This window comes from Macrobrachium nipponense, chromosome 8, assembly GCF_015104395.2.
Source record: "Macrobrachium nipponense isolate FS-2020 chromosome 8, ASM1510439v2, whole genome shotgun sequence".
Taxonomy (NCBI): domain Eukaryota; kingdom Metazoa; phylum Arthropoda; class Malacostraca; order Decapoda; family Palaemonidae; genus Macrobrachium; species Macrobrachium nipponense.
In genome coordinates, this window is record NC_087203.1 from 31,427,228 (window position 1) to 31,448,631 (window position 21,404).

The window sequence follows — 21,404 nt, forward strand, 5'->3', positions numbered from 1 at the left end:
CTACCTCAAAGTCTCCTTGGTGTCAAGGCGCGTGTCCAGCGCTCAGACAACAGGGATCATCGTGTTGACTGTTACAGAAGCTTTTTCCATCGTCGGTTACAAAATCAGAGTTATCTTCTGCATCTGGAAGTCCAGAGACCTGGCAACGTTCGTCAGCGGCATAACAGCTGCAATGACAAGCGAGTCTCACAGCAGAGTCCAGCCGTCTGCACAGACGAACTTGTCAGTGCTGCTCTCTGTTGTGCTGATCTCTCTCCATCTTTACTTCATCGTCAAAGTGACAGAAGAAGATATTCAGGGCATCCCAGTCCTGGGCATCCTGGCGATATTCTCCATCCTCGAAACATTATGCGGAGGATTAATGATAGTTTTAATCTTTATACTGTCTCTGAAAGTTCTTGCGACTCTTTTGCATGTGGCGGTTGACAAAATTGATGTCAGCAGTGACAGGATGAAACCGATGCCGTTAATTGTTTCAGGCGGTATTGAGACTTGGGTTCATGTAGCAGAGCGACGAAGTGTCCACGAGAAACTGTGCAGGCTGACCGAACATCTGGATAAGGTAAATGAATGAAGAGAAAGAGAGAATTAAATACTCTCCTTGTCCCTCACTGAGTGTATGCACCAGTCTTTAATCTCGAAACGATAGTTTTCATCGTCTTGATGTGTGTTTTTAATTCAAGCAAATAGTCTTATCCCATCTCTCTCTCTCTCCCTCTCAACATGAAAGTTTAAACCTCCAAGTCTCTTCCCTTAGGTGGAAGAACTGCGCACGAACATTGCCTCCTTCATGAGTGAATACCTCATCTGCACTCTATTCATCTCTATGATGGCCACCATCGTTCAAGTCTATAGGTTTCTGAGTGGCAGGGTCGAAGACACCTGGGTATTTGTGACCGATATCCTGGCAATGACGGCGATTTTGGTCTGCATATGTATAGCGACCCAGGCTTATACTGATCAGGTAACTGGAGAGATTTTGGGCGATTGCTTGAGTACTAAGTTATGTCGATCCATGTATACGCTGTGTAGCTTCGTTGTTTTAATGATCTAGGTGATAATCTGGCTTTATAACTGATTTTAATATATGTGTATATATATATATATATATATATATATATATATATATATATATATATATATATATATATATATATGTATATATAATATATGTATATATATATATATATATATATATATATATATATATATATATATATATATATATATATATATATATATCTGTGTGTGAGTGTTTGATTTTAAATCACGAAGAAATAAAAGACGTGATGATTATACGAACAAAGTTACAGCCACGAATGAAAACTGAAACACTGGAGATGCTAAGTACTTTCGTCTTATTACCCTTGCTTCTGTACCTACGGCCTGCTCTATGAGCAAGAGCCCGTGCTGGCATAAGGCCAGCTTAATCTTCAACAAATAGCTTTTGTATATCTTTAGTTGCTGTGACCATGTCTGGGTAATAAGACGAAAGTACTTAGCATCTCCAGTGTTTCAATTTTCTTTTGTGGCTGTAACTTTGTTCATGCATATATATATATATATATATATATATATATATATATATATATATATATATATATATATATATATATATATATACATGGTCATATTATCATATTAGAAACATGAGATTATCATTTACAGGTCGCAGAAATAGAGCGAAAAATTGAGAGGTGGGCCACCCAGAACCAAGATGCTACGACGCTCTCTCATGTGAGTTCGCGCGCCCTCTCTCTGTCTTAAAATGTCTCTAAACAGGGATTTATTTTTCCGAGAATAAGAGGTCAGTAAAGAGATTTGGAGTTGATGGGTACTATATACGATGAGTAGCTACGTGACTGAAATGTGACTTATCTTACACAAGAATAAGAATTAGGCCTAAGGGTTTTACAAGCCTATAGGGTGATCTATTTGCGTAATTCGTAGCGTTGAGTAAAAAGTGTGATATTCTCGGGTGTCTATCGATTGCTTTCTGCACGATATTGATGCAAAGCTACTGTAGCAAAATTATGAATTATGCATCGTCTGAGCCGCGTAACTTGCTTCAGTGACCCGCCCATTTTCATGACGGTGAAATGGAGTACGGTGGATTAAATACGTTTGTCTGTTTGTGCGTTTGAGCGCGTGTGTGCTTGCATGAGTAGAGAAGTTCAGTATGTGGCCTTACATTAGATAGGTTAAGATATTGAATCCAGGTGGTCTGATTGATTAATTAATTAACCAGTTTCTCGTAGAAACAGAAGTCCTGGAGGCAACCGTTATGGGTAACTAAAGCCAAAATTAGGATTCACATTCGAACCTAACAAAGACAGACAACGCGACCTGAGAACCTTAACATGGCTCTGGATGGTAGACCTACGATGCGGTTGTGTGAGATGCCGGAAGTGGGCTTGGGAAATGGAGGAGGTGCGGTAAAAGAGGAACTGTATACACAATGGCGGTCACAGTTTAACTGAACATTCTGTGCACACATACATACACACAGCGTTGTATAAAAAAAACTGATCGTCCAAAACCCTCCATGCAGTTTAACATTAGGTAACCATCACTCTTTCCTCTCACCGTTTACGAACTCTGGCCCTCTTCCTATGGATCAGACTAGACTTGCCTAGATTATAAGAAGTTTTACATGCATATATATATATATATATATATATCATCTTGCACTGAACTGGAGAACAGATACGTACTATGAAAATAACTTAAATTCTCTTTTCTGGCTAACTAAACAAAGCAACCGAATCCATTGTTTCTTGCAAATAAATCAATGATATGCAAAACTAATTATGAAAGTTCAAACAGGTCTGTCTCATTTGAGTGGACAGATTTTTCTGATACTGGAGATGATATACATACCTACATGGCTATTTGTTGCAGTCGTTGTACACCCGTGATTTAGCTTTGGATAACTTTGGTTATGAACATGTCCTTGGGCATATGAAAAGTCTTGGTTTAAGAAATTACTTTCACAAACCTGGTGTTGGATAGGTATTTGACCTTGATGAGTTAAATGACCTTGGGTGTGGCGAGAAACATATGGTGGAGCTGTCTGCAAGGGGAAAGTATGAGTGGAGGGCATAGTACCCTGATATTCATTAGCTGGACTCTGTGTCGACTTCTTCTGTACAAATCTCATGATTTTAAGAATTTCTTTTTGTGCCTCAAACTTTTGGTCATCACTAAATTTCTTAAATTTTGGAAGCAGTGACATTAGAACAGATTTATCTCCATCAATATCTTCCTTTACCTTCATCCTTGAAACATCAATCAGCTCTCTCTTGATATTTTCCTTGATTTTTTTTTTTCGCTTCCGGGGCCTGACAATAGCTTCTGATTTTATCGGGCTAACTTCACTGGTTCCTTCGTCAAGTACCTCGTCCTGGTCACATTGTGGTGATGGATGATTACTGTCGGTTGGTCGCTCGTCTATACTACTTGTCAGAAATAAAAGATGATCGAAATACATGTACTTCTTCCTGTTTGAACCACCATCTCCTGACTTGCCCTTCTGTGCCTTCAGCTCCCTCCTGAAACAGTCTCTGAGAGATTTCCATCTCCTCTGTAGCAGTAGTCCTGAAACCAATTAAAAGTTCGCTAATCAATAAAAAAATTCTTCTCATAGATGTGATAGAGACAAAAGTAGGCAGATAGCTAAATATCTGGTTAAGGGGTCTCAAGTATAATGTAACCCAAAGGGGAGTGAGGGGGTATCGTGGCAAATGTTAGCGTGCTACATAAGGTTAATGGGATATTTAAAACGTTACAAACGATACAAATTATTTCATAGGTAAAAGAAAATTTAAATTAAAACTTTAGAAAGCACCAATCTTCTTAAGTCACGAAAAACAAAATAACCATAAAAAATCAACGAATTTGCTTTAGCATTCCTTGTTTCTTTGGGGGTTGGGGTTACACAAAGTTACATAACACTTAGAGAAGGTTTGGAGACGTATAACATGAATGTAGTAGGGGTGTAAATTTTAGTGATAAATAACTCACTGTGACAACAGCTGCAATTATATTTGGGGTAAAACCAACTTATGTTTGTGAAGAGATATTGTTGCAGATATCAAGTACATGTACATGATGCTAGTTTCTGAAAAAAACCTTTTACAGAAACCTAGCGACAAGGAACAGCTGTGCTTCTCTTCACTTTGAATATCTTGGTGAATCAACGACTCGTGAAATTGTTTTCAATACCTGTGAAACTCTCTGGGAAAGTTTACATGTCAATCATATGCCTATGGAAGATGAAGATGACTGGAGGCAAGTTGCCAAGGATTTTTATGCAAACACACAGTTCCCATATTGCTTGTGAACCCTTGACGGCAAGCACCTTCGCATTAGAAATCCAGACAATTGTTTTTTGTTTGTATGGTGCTTTTACGTTGCATGGAACCAGTGGTTATTTAGCAACGGGACCAACGGCTTTACGTGACTCCCGAACCACGTCGAGAGTGAACTATCACCAGAAATACACATCTCTCACTCCTCAATGGAATGGCCGAGAATCGAACCCGCGACCACCGAGGTAGGACACTAATACCATACCAACCACGCCTCTGGGGCGCTCAGACAATTGTGGTTCAAGCTTCTTATTTATAAGCAGTATTTTTCAATTGTACTCATGGCACTTGTGGACAGCCATCACTCTTTCATTGCTATCGATATAAGGGCTCCTGGAAAATCAAGTGATTCAAATGTGTTCAAAGCATCTCATTTAGGTAAGAGACTGGACGACGGTCAACTGAGGCTACCAAGTAATTGCACACTGCCAGGTGATGATAATGGAACCTGAATGCCATTTATCATTGTGGGAGATGAAGCCTTTGCTTTAACAGGACATTTACTGAGACCTTACCCAAGCAAGAATTTAACACTTCAGCAGCGTATTTTCAACTATAGATTGTCACGTGCAAGAAGAACTGTAGAATGCACATTTGGCATATTATACAAAAAGTGGAGAATTCTACATACACCAATAAATATCAAAACTGATGTTTGTGAATTTTATAGTCAAAGCATGCTGTATATTGCACAATTTTGTACAAAATAGAGATGGCTTCAATTCTGAAGACACATCGCATGAAAGCTCTTTGTTAGGCATTCAGCCTGTTGGAACTAGAAGGAATATGAGAGGAAAAACTGTCAGAGATTAGTTTGCTTCCTATTTCACTACACCTCAAGGAGCTCTTCCATGGCAATATAATAAGATTTAGAGATACGTGTCAGATGTATTTACTGGTGTGATGAAACAGGAATAGAGAGGGTACTATATATATATATATATATATATATATATATATATATATATATATAATATATATATATATATATATATATATGTGTGTGTGTGTGTGTGTGTGTGTGTGTGTGTGTGTGTGTGTGTGTGAGGTAGGAGGTAACGCAGAAGGGGCAATGACGAGGATAGACCTATATATAATTCGTGACACGAGCTTAATTCATATAGAGCATAGTTTTCTGTGACGTATGTATACTAATGTATACTATACTTTACTGTTATATATTTTTTGTTTTTTTTTAATAACAAATGAATTAATAATTGCTTAAGCGGAGAGGGGGGAGAAGAATATGCCAATATTTTGTATAACACATGTATATGTACACAGTATATATGGTTTTTTTGTGACGCATGTGTAATGTATACAGTAGCATTATACTTATCAGTACAAAGAAAAATATACAAATCCTTACGTTTTTAATCCTCTGGTGTGAGCTCAATCCACTTATGAATACAGTCTCACATACCTCCGTCCATAATTTCTCCTTTGTATTCTTATCACTATATTCCTTTAGTGTAAAATCATTATAGTGGTGGTCTTTTCTGCACCTTTGTAATCAAGGATTCGCAGTCAGTTATCTCCCTGCATGTCATTGTGACACAATTGGTATGTCTCCTCTGCAGGTCAATCACCTACTATAAAGTATCTCCTCGTCGGTTCGTCCTCGGCCACAAAATCGCTCGTGCGGGCGCTCTGATTTGAAATAACGGTTTCCAAGGTCTAGATAATGTAAGGTTTTCTCACGCGCAGCTAATCTCGGGTAGGGGATTAAACGGCTCGGTGCGTGACGTCACAGTAACCACAGTTACTTTCTGTTATCTTATTTTTCTAAATACTCTAAGCTATTCGATAATTCAAGTAATAGTCAGATGAAGGTTCTTCATTCTACTATGTTAAAGTGAATAATTATAAGAGGGATCATTAAAACATTTTTCGCCAAATAACATTGAATTTATAGAAAACCTACCTTTGCTTTTCACTTTTTTTCCGTTATTAAACACTATTATCTATTTCTTCAAGAAACTAATAGCCAGATAAAAAAAAAACTATATTTCAATATATTAGATAATCATGAACGAGGTCTAAAGAACATTCAAAACAGTGATATAAATATATTTCTAGAATTATACACATTTAACAAATCTCCATAGGATCACATTTCTCACGTATATAGCTACGTCGATAACGTTTTTCAATTTATTCACCGCTTTTCTGGAACTACTAATGTGTCTGTTCAATACTCGAATTCTAAAAATTTGGATGTGACAGCTAATTATGTCCGCTAATTTAATGAGCTCTCCTTTTACTGCTGTTAAAAAGATTTTCCCTCATGGTGAGAATCAAACATCTTATCCAAACACTTCAAATGATCAAGAAACACTACTAGGTTTCATTAGTTTGCCTTCTCTAAAGCTTACGGTACCAATCCAAGTGTCATCTCCCTTTTGCTCCTAAATGTTCCTGTTGTGGAAACTTGTGAGCAATGGACAACGCCAACATATCGCAAACCCTATTCTTCTTCTTCTTCTATGGCATCTTTCCATGTTTGTTCTTCAAGTTCCTGGTCTTTAAAGTTATCACTTTTATCATCCTTACTAAATTCTGATAAACAAAATGATATTGCTGATAAACTGGGTTCTTTCTGAAGAGAATTTCCTTCGTCTTCGAACGATGCGTCTAGCTTGTCAGGGACGTGGGAAAATGAGGCGGATGTTTAGTTACATTTTCACTGTTGCAGTTTTAAACGTTAATCTTTGAACTTACAAGTGTGCTGTCTTTTCCTATAAAGGTGGGCTCTGAGACGATATTTTAATGCAGCTTGTGATGGGTGCTGATCGTACGCTATTTGATTTATGCAACCAAAAAAGTGCCCCAACCCAACCTGATTTAGTATGCAATTTAGAGTATACGTCAAGCCAAGTTTTTTATTTTACCATGTTCAGCAAGTTAGACAACGGATACAGCACTGTACTTTTCATCACTTTCATTTCTCTAGCGGTTTTATTCATGTCTTGAAAGGTTTTGTCTTGCGTTCACAGGTTTAGCCCCCGTAAGTATTTCTTTATGAATTTTTATTTGTTGGCAGTTGAGAATAAAATAAATCAAACCATCCATCAACAAGCTGAATGAATGGCTTGTAATTTTTCAGTCCTTTTCAAATTTCCTTGGTTGCCGAAGTGATCAATAGATTTATAGGTACTTTTGGACAGCAACTGCCCGGCAAGTTTAACTTTTATTCGTTGCATGTTTTTCGGAAAGTTTATGAGCTGTCCGAAGATTCCTCTTTATTAGCTCTCTAACTGGACCATTGTGAGCGTACGTACTACTTATCATCTGGCAATATGAATCCATGTTCAAGAAAGTTATTCCTAAAAAGCTTAACTAGGTGTGGAACATCCGCAAGCACATGTATATTTTCTGCTGCTGTCCATTGGATTAATAAAGGACCTTCCTCGTGGTACCTAGGCGATGTTGAGTTGACGTCACGCTCTCAACCTGCGCAGAAGAGGCTCATTTGGGTCAGCGCCCGGTGTGGTGTGGCCAAGAAAATAAACCAGCAGTAGCCACTTCCTAGCGACTTTATATTTTTTAGTGGTTTGCCACTTAGTCGGCCAACCAATTTCCAATAAAAGTGTCCCGTGTGGGGGCAGCCTAATATCCGTTGTTCTCGGTGATTTTTACATTTCATCCATTCCCACGACCACCCTTGACCCAATCAATGGTCCGATTTTAATTCTGATTTTAACATGACCTTTCCCCGGTTTCATACTGACTAATATACAAGATCTCACCAAACAGTCATGAAATGTGGATTCATACAAACAAACAAAGACATTTTCTCATATATCTATATCTATATATATATATATATATATATATATATATATATATATATATATATATATATATAATATATATAAGAGCTGATTCAACACAGTTTTGAATATGCCTTTTCCGTGATAGTCTGAAGTCCCGTGAAACCGATATAAGTCATACTGAGTGTATGTGTAACAAAACAAGTCAACCGCCAAAGACGTTACAAGTTGGTGTGGCTTGGGCAGTTCAAAAGTGCCACGTATCTCTATACCCCTTCGTGATTGGCCCTTGTGGCTTAGGAGCCAGAATAACCAATCAGCTTCTTGCATAACGATGCCATCTGAAAGGGGACATTTGAAACAGGCCGCACCATCGGTCAGATCAGTTCGTTAGCGGGTCCTATACAGCACAGACAAACTGGGTCGAGAGTGCCCAGTGCCCCCGCAGTCCCATTTCCCGTCGGCCGCCACACAAAGACGAGTGTCACCATGTAGTGTCAATAACAGTCTAACCTGCCGTCCGGTTGTGCACTAATATAGTTAACATAATAATTACAGTTAAAGGCCACCTGTGTAGCTAAGAAGAATACATCTGTGTTAAACGTTTCATCGATTATTATTTTTGCATGTCCTACATTGCATGCGCGTAAACTTATCTCTCTCCTGTTTTTTTTCCTTCATATCCCGAACCCACAAATGACCGAGATCAGGTCATATATATATATAATATATATATATATATATATATATATAAATATATATATATATATATATATATGAATTGACAGTTTATTACCTCTTTATACCTGACCTATAGTCTAAATATAATTTCTGGACAAGTCATATATGACTTCTCCAGAAATTATATTTTACTGTTGTATTTATTGAGGTTATGGAAAACCTGCACGCTCTTCTATTAATAATTCTTCTGAAATATATTTTATGTGAATAATTAACAAAAATGTTAGTAGAACTATTAACTGCACGAGAATGACGTCATACCCGTGTGTGGGCTCTGTACATGTTTCGAGCGGTAAATCATTTCTTAAAACAATTTTTCTTGTAATCATCCAATATTATGTCTAGAGTTCGTTCTCATTCTAAACTCGCACTCTAATTGCAGGGTTCTTGTATACTTTTTACATGTCGGATGTCCGGAAATAATTATTATCTTTGCTTTCACAGTGCTTCTATCTTGACAGATGTCACTGAATCTGAGGAAACTCAGTCGAATGAAGACCTTCGATGTTTGTGGATGGTTCACTTTGGGTCACCACACTCTCGTTGCGGTAAGTTTATTATAACTGATCAGTAATACGCATCGAACTACTTTTGAAAACTGTTGTGGGTTTTGCTCAGATTTGAATCGACAACCAAGTTATATCACATCTTTTCCATAATTCATTCAACTCTTATAGCACCAGTATCCCGCATTTTAAGAAACAACTGAAAAGTAAGTCAACTGGACATTGAACTATTTAGCTTTGCATTCAACTCGTGTCCTGCTGAATCCACTTGAAATTAAGCCTCCTGTATTCTGAGCCATTCTTTCCTGTGTAAACGTTCATTCTAAATCTAAAATGACAATATGTAAACACAGCCGACGACTGGAACCAGATGGAAGTCATCGCCGTAACTTTTGATTTGGGTCAAGAGGAACGTAACTAATTTTCCACAAAATTTATGCATTCATAGCTCGTATAATCATTGTTAATATCAAGGAGAAAAAAACGATTAGCTGTCATTAGCCTAGTGATACAGATGCTTCGCCAGTTTAAAATCATTGCGATAAATGAGAACTAGGCCTAACACAGCCAAGATCATTCGAACTTTTAATGTTATCTCCTGGAACCAAACCTTCTTTATAACTCAGGCCTTCACACATATCACATATCCTCTGTTCCAACTCATTTGTCCCTTCCGGCATTTATAAGTTCTGATTTTCCAAGCATATTTCAGTGGAATGACAATATACACCACGAGTGTGCGCGTATCTACGATCGTCCTGGTGCACAAGTTATGGACGTCTCCCCATCTGCGAAAGAAGCAGTTTAGGCTCGATTCCTGCAACAGCCCATTTTCTCCCATACAGACACAAGCGGTGATTTAGATTCTAATAGTTTGTCGACTGTGGTGATTCACAACCTAACACCCTCATTCCAAAACATTTGCTGACACATGCCAACCTAACGCTTGGAGTCACATCCTCAGAGTAGAAATTATTATTAGTTGAGTGTAGTGGAGGGCACACTATGAGCTGCACCCTACTCCTTTATGGTAAGGACTCCAAGGAGAATGGTGTATGGTACAGTAAGTTCCAGAAGTGAAGCGACAAATCTCAGAATTGATCGTACTTCTATAGAAACTCATGGGGTTGCCAGTTAGTATATTTTATTCCAATTATTGTCATCCTATTTATCTGATAAAACGTATCAGTGATTAACTGTATAAGCGCACAAAGTATTTCCCCAGTGAATGATCAATGTTAGTTCAGTAATTGTTTATAATAGAAAAAAAAAGAATTTCCCCAAAGTGTGATATGAAGTGTTCACCATAGAGTGGCAGCAGGAACCGTGTGCATAAGCATTGGCCTAATATTTGTAAATTAACTTTCTACTTTTATAGCGTTATATCGAAAGTTATTATGATTTCTTTTGATAAAGCACAGAGAAGTTTAGCATCTGATTAAATGAAATATAAATAAGACAAGTTGGTGTAAAAAAAAAAAAAAAAAAACGAAATCCAAGTTATGTGCGCGTTTAGCGTTGGTTACATGGTTAGGCCTATTTCAAGAATCAAGGAAATATATTTTCCAGCTTGTTAGTTAATAATTTCATGGAATTTCTCGATTGTGCAAATTTTTGCATGCGGAATTGCGTTCAGGGTCGCACCAAACAAGTATTTTCGTAGGTTTCCACCTTTTTTTTTTTTTTTTTTTTTTTGCCAGTGCATAAGTAAGACTATCTTGTCCATACGATCCGGAGTGTGAATATGCTTGGCGAGCATTATTTTAATTCGAGTATCCCCTGTTATGCTCTCTCTCTCTCTCTCTCTCTCTCTCTCTCTCTCTCTCTCTCTCTCTCTCTCTCTCAGGAAGTTTTTATCTATCAGGAATAACCAGAGGTCTGTTTTAAGAATCGAGCACTAGGCCTATTGGTCATGCTCGGGTGCTTCTTTATATATATATATATATATATATATATATATATATATATATATATATATATATTATATATATATAACCCCAAAACTCATAAATTTCTGTTATGCAATGATACTTGACTGGATCGAACTGATTACTGGTTGTCAGTGGAAATATGAATTTGGGTGATATCACTCTCTTATGATACGCCCACTTACGCAAATTCAGTCTTAAATTTCACGGTTGGGATATGATTCGAAGATTTGAGGTAATAGGTTGAAGTGAAAAAGGTGGAGTTAGTATTGTGGGTAGAGGTAGAGGTAGAGGGGGGAAGGGGCGGTTGGGGTCTGTCGTCTCCTTACTTAACCAGATGGGGATTTTACGGGTGTTCTGGTTGCTTGCGACCGACTTTCTTATTTTTTATATAGCGAGTCTGTTTCCCAGGTGCAAGGACAGGTCCTGGTGTCGGTCCTGAAGGTTCTATCTTTGCCTAAATAACAGACAGTGGCCCTGCATTGTAAGCCTTGCAATGCCCGGAACTAGGCCTAGTCACCTGAAGGTAGCAGCAGAGGTTAGAGCCTTTCTCGAAGATGGTGTTTTATGCTCGGTCCTAGTAGCTAGAATCAGAACTACCAACCACCCCTAACTTCTAATTGAATCTAGGTGCATTCATGGTTGATTATGTTTAATGTCGCGGAGATTTTCCTTTCACATTCTATTGACACTTGCACGGTTTTATGCATCTTCGCTAAAATAATTGATAATACACTATAATATTAAATATTTCTTTCCACATTGCTCGAAATATACATTGGTAATCTTGGTAATCCTGTGTTGAACGAGAATTTCAAATTGTTTCGTTTCTATAGTTTGAAGTAATTGCTATACTTGTTATAAATATCATAGATTTTATATTTGTGCATCATATGTTAGCTTTATTTTGCTTGATAGAGCTTTCACTGTAGAAAAATTTTTTTTTTTTCAGCTACGAGTTGTAGTTGCCAGTTAGTGAATTTCGAACGAAATTCTCTGAAATTTGTCACTTCAGTTTTGGAACTTACTGTACAAGGAAAGAAAAATAAGTTTTAACATTTTTCTCATCTTTACCATTTCACCGTTTAGTACGTATGTATATATATATATATATATATATATATATATATATATATATATATATATAACATAGCGCGCTAACGCTCTCTGAGCCATTTAGTACATGTATTTTATATATACTATATAGATATATATATATATATAATATATATATATAATACATTATATATATACTCGTATATGTGTATGTGAGTCCTTATGGTCATTTCCGTAAAAGCACAGAAAGGAAGTTATTCGTAATTGTATTTTTACATTCGTACATACATTATATACATATATATATATATATATATATATATATATATATATATATATCGTGTATGTATATATATATATATATATATATATATATATATATATATATATATATATATATATCATTTGAGCATTCGAGCTACAAATGTCCTTTAATATCTAATTCGCTCTACCTCGGAATTGATATATTTTCATATTTGTAAACCGAAAGGGAATTTTTAGCTGATTATAATTTCATGAACTAAAAATTCCCCTTAGGTTTACATATATGAAAATATAGCAATAACGAGGTAGAGCGAATTAGATATTAAAGGACATTTGTAGCTCGAATGATTTATAAGAATCACGGTGATGTGAAAGTTATTCATTTATATATATATATATATATATATATATATATATATATATATATATATATATATGTGTGTGTGTGTGTGTGTGTGTGTGTGTGTGTGTATTTATATATAATGTGAGTGTATAGTGTGTGTGTGTTTTTTCATGTATTTACACTTACATGCATACATACACAACCCCAAAATACCTCCCCCCTGTATCCAAACGTCAACAGTGAGACAGACAGACAACATCACGACTTATATTTAATTAGCTTAATTATTTTTCCCTTCCCCAACTACCCGGGTAGAATATTATCCTTTGAATTATTATTGATTATTATTATTTATTATTTTTTTTTTTTTTTTTTTTTTTTTTGCTCTATCACAGTTCTCCAATTCGACTGGGTGGTATTTATAGTATGGGGTTCCGGGTTGCATCCTGCCTCCTTAGGAGTCCATCACTTTTCTTACTATGTGTGCCGTTTCTAGGATCACACTCTTCTGCATGAGTCCTGGAGCTACTTCAGCCTCTAGTTTTTCTAGATTCCTTTTCAGGGAATCTTGGGATGGTGCCTAGTGCTCCTATGATTATGGGTACGATTTCCACTGGCATATCCCATATCCGTCTTATTTCGATTTCAGATCTTGATACTTAAACATTTTTTCCCTCTCTTTCTCTTCAACTCTGGTGTCCCATGGTATTGCGACATCAATGAGTGATACTTTCTTCTTGACTTTGTCAATCAACGTCACGTCTGGTCTATTTGCACGTATCACCCTATCCGTTCTGATACCATAGTCCCAGAGGATCTTTGCCTGATCGTTTTCTATCACTCCCTCAGGTTGGTGCTCGTACCACTTATTACTGCAAGGTAGCTGATGTTTATTGCACAGGCTCCAGTGGAGGGCTTTTGCCACTGAATCATGCCTCTTTTTGTACTGGTTCTGTGCAAGTGCCGGGCATTCGCTTGCTATGTGGTTTATGGTTTCATTTTTCGTATTGCACTTCCTACATATGGGAGAGATGTTATTTCCGTCTATCGTTCTTTGAACATATCTGGTTCTTAGGGCCTGATCTTGTGCCGCTGTTATCATTCCTTCAGTTTCCTTCTTAAGCTCTCCCCTCTGTAGCCATTGCCATGTGTCATCGCTGGCTAGTTCTTTAGTCTGTCTCATGTATTGTCCGTGCATTGGTTTGTTGTGCCAGTCCTCTGTTCTGTCTGTCATTCTTCTGTCTCTGTATATTTCTGGGTCTTCGTCTACTTTTATTAGTTCTTCTTCCCATGCACTCTTTAGTCACTCGTCTTCACTGGTTTTTAGATACTGCCCCAGTGCTCTGTTCTCGATGTTGACGCAGTCCTCTATACATAGTAGTCCTCTCCCTCCTTCCTTTCGTGTTATGTATAGTCTGTCCGTATGTGCTCTTGGGTGTAGTGCTTTGTGTATTGTCATATGTTTCCTGGTTTTCTGATCTATGCTGCGGAGTTCTGCCTTCGTCCATTCCACTATTCCTGCACTGTATCTGATTACTGGCACTGCCCATGTGTTTATGGCTTTTATCGTATTTCCGGCGTTGAGTTTTGACTTGAGTATCGCCTTGAGTCTCTGCATATATTCTTTCCTGATCGTGTCCTTCATCTCTTGGTGTTTTATATCTCCTCCTTCCATTATTCCCAGGTATTTGTATCCTGTCTCATCTATGTGTTTGATGTTGCTCCCATCTGGTAGCTTTATCCCTTCAGTTCTCGTTACTTTGCCTTTTTTGTATGTTGACTAAGGCGCATTTTTATATTCCAAACTCCATCTTGATGTCCCCAGATACAATCCTTACAGTCTGGATTAGGGTATCTATTTCCTTGATGCTCTTACCATACAGCTTGATGCCGTCCATGAACATCAGATGATTGATTCTGTTGCCTCTTTTCTTGAGTTGGTACCCGGCATCCATCTTCTGCAGTACTTTTGTTATGGGAATCATGGCTACTACGAAGACAAGTGGGGACAATGAGTCGCCCTGGAAGATCCCTCTCCTGATATTAACCTCTGCTAGTCTTATTACAGAGCTTGTAAGTATTGTATTCCAGTTGCGCATTGTATTCTTAAGGAAGCTGATGGTGTTTTCCTCTGCCCCATATATTTTCAGGCATTCTATTAGCCATGTGTGTGGTATCATGTGGAAGGCTTTCTTATAGTCTATCCATGTCATGCTTAGGTTGGTTTTCCTTCTCCTACTGTTCTTCATTACCATTTTGTCTATCAGGAGCTGGTCTTTTGTGCCCCTACACTTCCTTCTGCAGCCTTTCTGTTGGTGGGGGATGGTGTTTGTCTCCTCTATTATTATTATTATTATTATTATTATTATTATTATTATTATTATTATTATTATTATTATTATTTCCCACTGAATATCCTAGGCTTATTTGTAGCCCATTATCCCAACTCCCTATTCCCAACTCCTTATTTAACATTCAACCGCTTGTTGTTATACACAGTGTTTGATTAAAGCTGTCACTTTCACCTCCACTACTAGAGGAGGCTGCTCCTCATTCTTTCTGTTCCGTTTTGCTGGTGAGCAGCGGTGATGTTCGTCAAAAGCATTGCGTGTACTTGTGTGCGTGGTTGTGGAAATATGGCTGACTGTCTGTGTGAGTGTGTATGTGTGTGTGAATGTATACTAAAAATGGCTGTCTAGCTGTATATCTACAATATGAATATGTGTGGGTATATACTTTGTGTATATATATGTATATATGTGTGTGTATTTGTAAATATATATACATATATATATATATATATATATATATATATATATATATATATATATCATATGTACACATACACACACATTATATATACATATATATATATATATATATATATAATATACACATATATACATCTGTAGATACACAGCTGGACAGCCATTTTTAGTAAACATTCACACACACACACACTCACTTAGACAGTCAGCCATATATATATATATATATATATTATATATATATATATATATCTATATATATATATATACATTTACATATATATAGTGTATTATATATGATATATACATTATATACATTTTAATATATATATATATATATATCATATATATATATATATATATATATAACTGATATATCATATATATATTAATTATTAAATAATTTACATTTTACTATATTTATGTGTGTAATTATATATGATATATACATTTATATATATATATATATATATATATATATATATATATATATAATATATATATATATATATATAATTATGGGCCTTTAGCGATCAGAAGCGATCTCATCCTGGGGCATCCTCGCCAATGGAGTGTCATCAAATGGGGTTTTATTTTTGCCAAGGATGGACCCTTCCCCATTCTCAGCTCCAATAGCTAGCCAAGAGAGATGGAATCTTCCCTCCTGCCACACCAGGATCAAATATTTTGCACCTACTGTATAAGGCATTGAACTTATGGGTTTTTACGCCACGCCAAAGGTTGCCACGAATTTACGGGTTTTTACGCCGTGCCAGAGGTTGCCACGGTAGTATATGCAAGTAATCAACCCATTATGCATTGCATAAGCCATACTTTGCATATATAAAAGGCATTGAACTTACGGGTTTTTACGCCGCGCCACAGGTTGCCACATTAGTATATGCAAGTATTCAACCCATTATGCATTGCATAAGCCATACTTTGCATATATAAAAGGCATTGAACTTAATGGTTTTTACGCCACGCCAGAGGTTGCCACGTTAGTGTATGCAAGTATTCAACCCTTTATGCATTGCGTATGCCATACTTTGCATACATAAAAGGCATTGAACTTACGGGTTTTACGCCGCGCCAGAGGTTGCCACAGTAGTATATGCAAGTATTCATCCCATTATGCACTGCATAAGCCATACTTTGCATATATAAAAGGCATTGAACTAACGGGTTTTTACGCCGCGCCAGAGGTTGCCACAGTAGTATATGCAAGTATTCAACCCATTATGCATTGCATAAGCCAAACTTTGCATATATAAAAGGCATTGAACTTACGGGTTTTTACGCCACGCCAGAGGTTTCCACATTAGTATATGCAAGTATTCACCCTTATGCAGGTCTTTGCATATGCATACTTTGCAATACATAAGGCATTGACCTTACTGTTTTTCACGAACCGCGACCGAGGGTTTGCCACAGTAGTATATGCAAGTACTTCAACCCATTATGCATTGCATAGGCCTGAACATACTTTGCATATATATAAGGCATTGAACTTACAGGTATTTTTACACCACGCCAGAGTTGCCACAGTATATCTGCAAGTTTACGGCCCATTATGCATTGCATAAGCCATACTTTTGCATATATAAAAGGCATTGCACAGGTACGACCCGCGCCAGAGTTGCCACAGTAGTAATATGCAAGTATTTTCAACCCATTATGCATTGCATATCATATAACATACTTTGTATATGAAAGACATTGAACTTACGGGTTTTTACGCCGCGCCAGAGGTTTGCCACAGTATTATATGCAAGAATTCAACCCATTATGCATTGCATAAGCCATACTTTGCTACATAAAAGGCATTGAACTTACAGGTTTTTACGCCGCGCCAGAGGTTGCCACAGTAGTATATGCAAGTATTCACCCATTATGCATTGCATATGACATACTTTGCATATATGAAAGGCATTGAACTTACGGGTTTTTACGCCGCGCCAGAGGTTGCCATAGTAGTATATGCAAGTATTCAACCCTTTATGCATTGCATATGACATATTTGCATAGATGAAAGGGCCTTGAACTTACGGGTTTGTACGCCTGCGCCCAGATGTTGCCACAGTAGTATAATGCAAGTATTCAACACCATTATGCCTTGCATATCATATGAAATGACTTTTGCATATATGAAAGACATTGAACCTTACGGGTTTTAACGCCGGCCAGAAGGTTTTTGCCACAGTATATATGCAAGTATTCACCCATTATGCATTGCATATGAACATACTTTTCAGATATTGAAAGGCATTGAACCTTACGGGTTTTTACGCCCGCGCCAGAGGTTTTGCCCGTAGTATAATGCGAGTAATTCAACCCATTTTATCATTGCATAAGCCATACTTTTGCATAATATGACCAGGCATTGAACTTACGCGGGTTTTTTAACGCCACGCCAGAGTTGCCACAGTATTTGATATCAATTAATCAAAACATATGCATTGCATAGACATACTTTGCATATATGAAAGGCGTTGAAACTACGGGTTTTTAACACGCGCCATATGTTCCCACAGTAGTATATGCAAGTATTCACCAATTACGCATTGCATGTGACATACTTTTTTGCATATGAAGGCATTTAACCTTTACGGGTTTTTTTAAACACCGCGCCAGAGGGTTGCAACAGTAGTTTAGCAAGTATTCCCCCCTTTTGCTTGCATATGACATACTTTGCATACAAAACGGCATTGAATTTACGGGTTTTTTATAAACGCCCGCCAAGAGGTTGCCACAGTAAGTACTAAATGCAAGTATTCAACCCATTATGCTTGCATTGAACATAGCTTTTGCAATATATGAAATGCATTGAAACTTAACAGGTTTTTACACCGCGCCAGAGGTTGCCACATTAGTATATGCAAGTTATTCAAACCCATTATGCATTGCATAAAGCCATACTTTGAATATATAAAAGGCATTGAACTTACGGGTTTTTACGCCGCGCCAGAGGTTGCCACAGTAGTATATGCCAAGTATTCAACCCATTATACATTGCATATCATATGACAATACTTTGCATATATGAAAGGCATGAACTTACGGGGTTTTTACGCCGCGCAGAGGTTGCCCACAGTATTATATGCAAGTATTCAACCCATTAGCATTGCATAGCCATACTTTGCATACATAAAAGGCATTGAACTTACGGGTTTTTACGCCGCGCCAGAGGCCACAGTAGTATATGCAAGTATTCAACCCATTATGCATTGCATATGACATACTTTGCATACATAAAAGGCATTGAACTACGGGTTTTTACGCCGCGCCAAGAGGTTGCCACAGTAGGTAGTATATGGCAAGTATTCAACCCATTATGCATTGCATGAGATACTTTGCATATATGGAAAGGCATTAAGAAACTTAACCGGGTTTTTACACCGCGCCAGAGGTTGCCACAGTAGTATATGCAAGTATTCAAACCCATTATGCATTGCATAAGCCATACTTTGGATATATAAAAGGAGGCATTGAACTTAGGGTTTTTTACGCGCGCCGCGCCAGAGGTTGCCACAGTAGTATGCAAGTATTCGGACCCCCTTATGCATTGCATGTGACTACTTTGCAATATGAAATGGCATTGACTTTACCTGAAATAAAATTACGGGTTTTTACGCCGCCGCCAGAGGTTGCCACAGTAAATTTGCAAGTATTCAAACCCTTTTGCATTGAATTGACATTACTTTGGGGGCAAATACCCATAAAAGGCATTGAACTTAGGGTTTTTACGCCGCGACAGAGGTTGCCACCAGTATATTTGCAGTAACCCATATTGCTTGCATATGATTCATCTTTGCTATCTGGGAAAGGCTTGAAAACTTACGGGTTTTTACCGCCGCGCCAGAGGTTGCCACAGTAGTATATGCAAAGTATTTAACCCATATGCAATGTATTCAACCCTTATGATTGCATATGCATACTGGCATATGAAAGGCATTGAACTTACGGGTTTTTATGCCGCGCAGAGGTTGCCACAGTAGATATGCAAGTATTCAACCATTATGCATTTGGCATATGACATATTTTTCATACATAAAGAAAGGCATTGAACTTACGGTTTTTTACGCCGCGCCAGAGGTTGCCACTAGTAGTATAATTGCAAGTATTCAACCCATTATGCATTGCATATGACATACTTTGCATGCATCATGAACGGCTATTGAGCTTACAGGGTTTTGGGTTTTTACACCGCGCCAGAGGTTGCCACAGTAGTATATGCAAGTATTCAACCCATTATGCATTGCATAAGCCATACTTTTGCATATATAAAAGGCATTGGAACTTACGGGTTTTTACGCCGCGCCAGAGGTTGCCACAGTAGTATATGCAAAGTATTCAACCCATTATTGCATTGCATATCATATGACATACTTTGCATATATGAAAAGGCATTGAACTTAACGAGTTTTTACGCCACGCCAGAGGTTGCCACAGATTATTATGCAAGTATTCAACCCATTATGCATTGCATAAGCCATACTTTGCATACATAAAAGGGCATTGAACTTACGGGGTTTTTATGCCGCGCCAGAGGATGCCACAGTAGTATATGCAAGTATTCAACCCATTATGCATTGCATATGAACATACTTTACATACATAAAAGGCATTGAACTTACGGTTTTTTATTAACACCGCGCCAGAGGTTTGCCACAGTAGTATATGCAAGTATTCAAACCCATTATGCATTGCATATGACATACTTTGCATATATGAAAGGCATTGAACTTACGGGTTTTTACCAAACCGCGCCAGAGGTTGCCACAGTAGTATATGCAGTATTTCAACCCATTATGCAATTGCATAAGCCATACTTTGCATATATAAAAGGCATTGAACTTATGGGTTTTTAACGCCGCGCCAGAGGTTGCCACAGTAGTATATGCAAGTATTCAACCCATTATGCATTGCATATCATATGACATACTTTGGTTCATATATGAAAGGCATTGAACTTACGAGTTTTTACGCCACGCCAGATGGTTGCCACAGTATTAATATGCAAGTATTCAACCCATTATGCATTGCATAAGCCCTACTTTGCATACATAAAAGGCATTGAAACTTACCTGTTTTTACGCCGCGCCAGAGGTTGCCACAGTAGTATATGCAAGTATTCAACCCATTATGCATTGCATATGACATACTTTGCATACATAAAAGGCATTGAACTTACGGGTTTTTACGCCGCGCCAGAGGTTGCCACAGTAGTATATGCAAGTATTCAACCCATTATGCATTGCATATGACATACTTTGCATATATGAAAGGCATTGAACTTACGGGTTTTTACACCGCGCCAGAGGTTGCCACAGTAGTATATGCAAGTATTCAACCCATTATGCATTGCATAAGCCATACTTTGCATATATAAAAGGCATTGAACTTACGGGTTTTTACGCCGCGCCAGAGGTTGCCACAGTAGTATATGCAAGTATTCAACCCATTATGCATTGCATATCATATGACATACTTTGCATATATGAAAGGCATTGAACTTACGGGTTTTTACGCCGCGCCAGAGGTTGCCACAGTAGTATATGCAAGTATTCAACCCATTATGCATTGCATATGACATACTTTGCATATATGAAAGGCATTGAACTTACGGGTTTTTACGCCGCACCAGAAGTTGCC

At 37.6% G+C, this 21,404-nt stretch overlaps 1 long non-coding RNA gene across 1 annotated transcript in view; it reads left to right on the forward strand.

Moving 5' to 3' along the window:
• Positions 1 to 9,330: 9,330 nt before the first annotated feature.
• Positions 9,331 to 21,404, forward strand: part of LOC135223228 (uncharacterized) — a 64,851-nt gene continuing 52,777 nt past the window's right edge. Inside the window, exon 1 of the long non-coding RNA XR_010316434.1 lies at positions 9,331 to 9,432. This is a non-coding gene — a long non-coding RNA (uncharacterized LOC135223228). The remainder of the gene's footprint in view (positions 9,433 to 21,404) is intronic.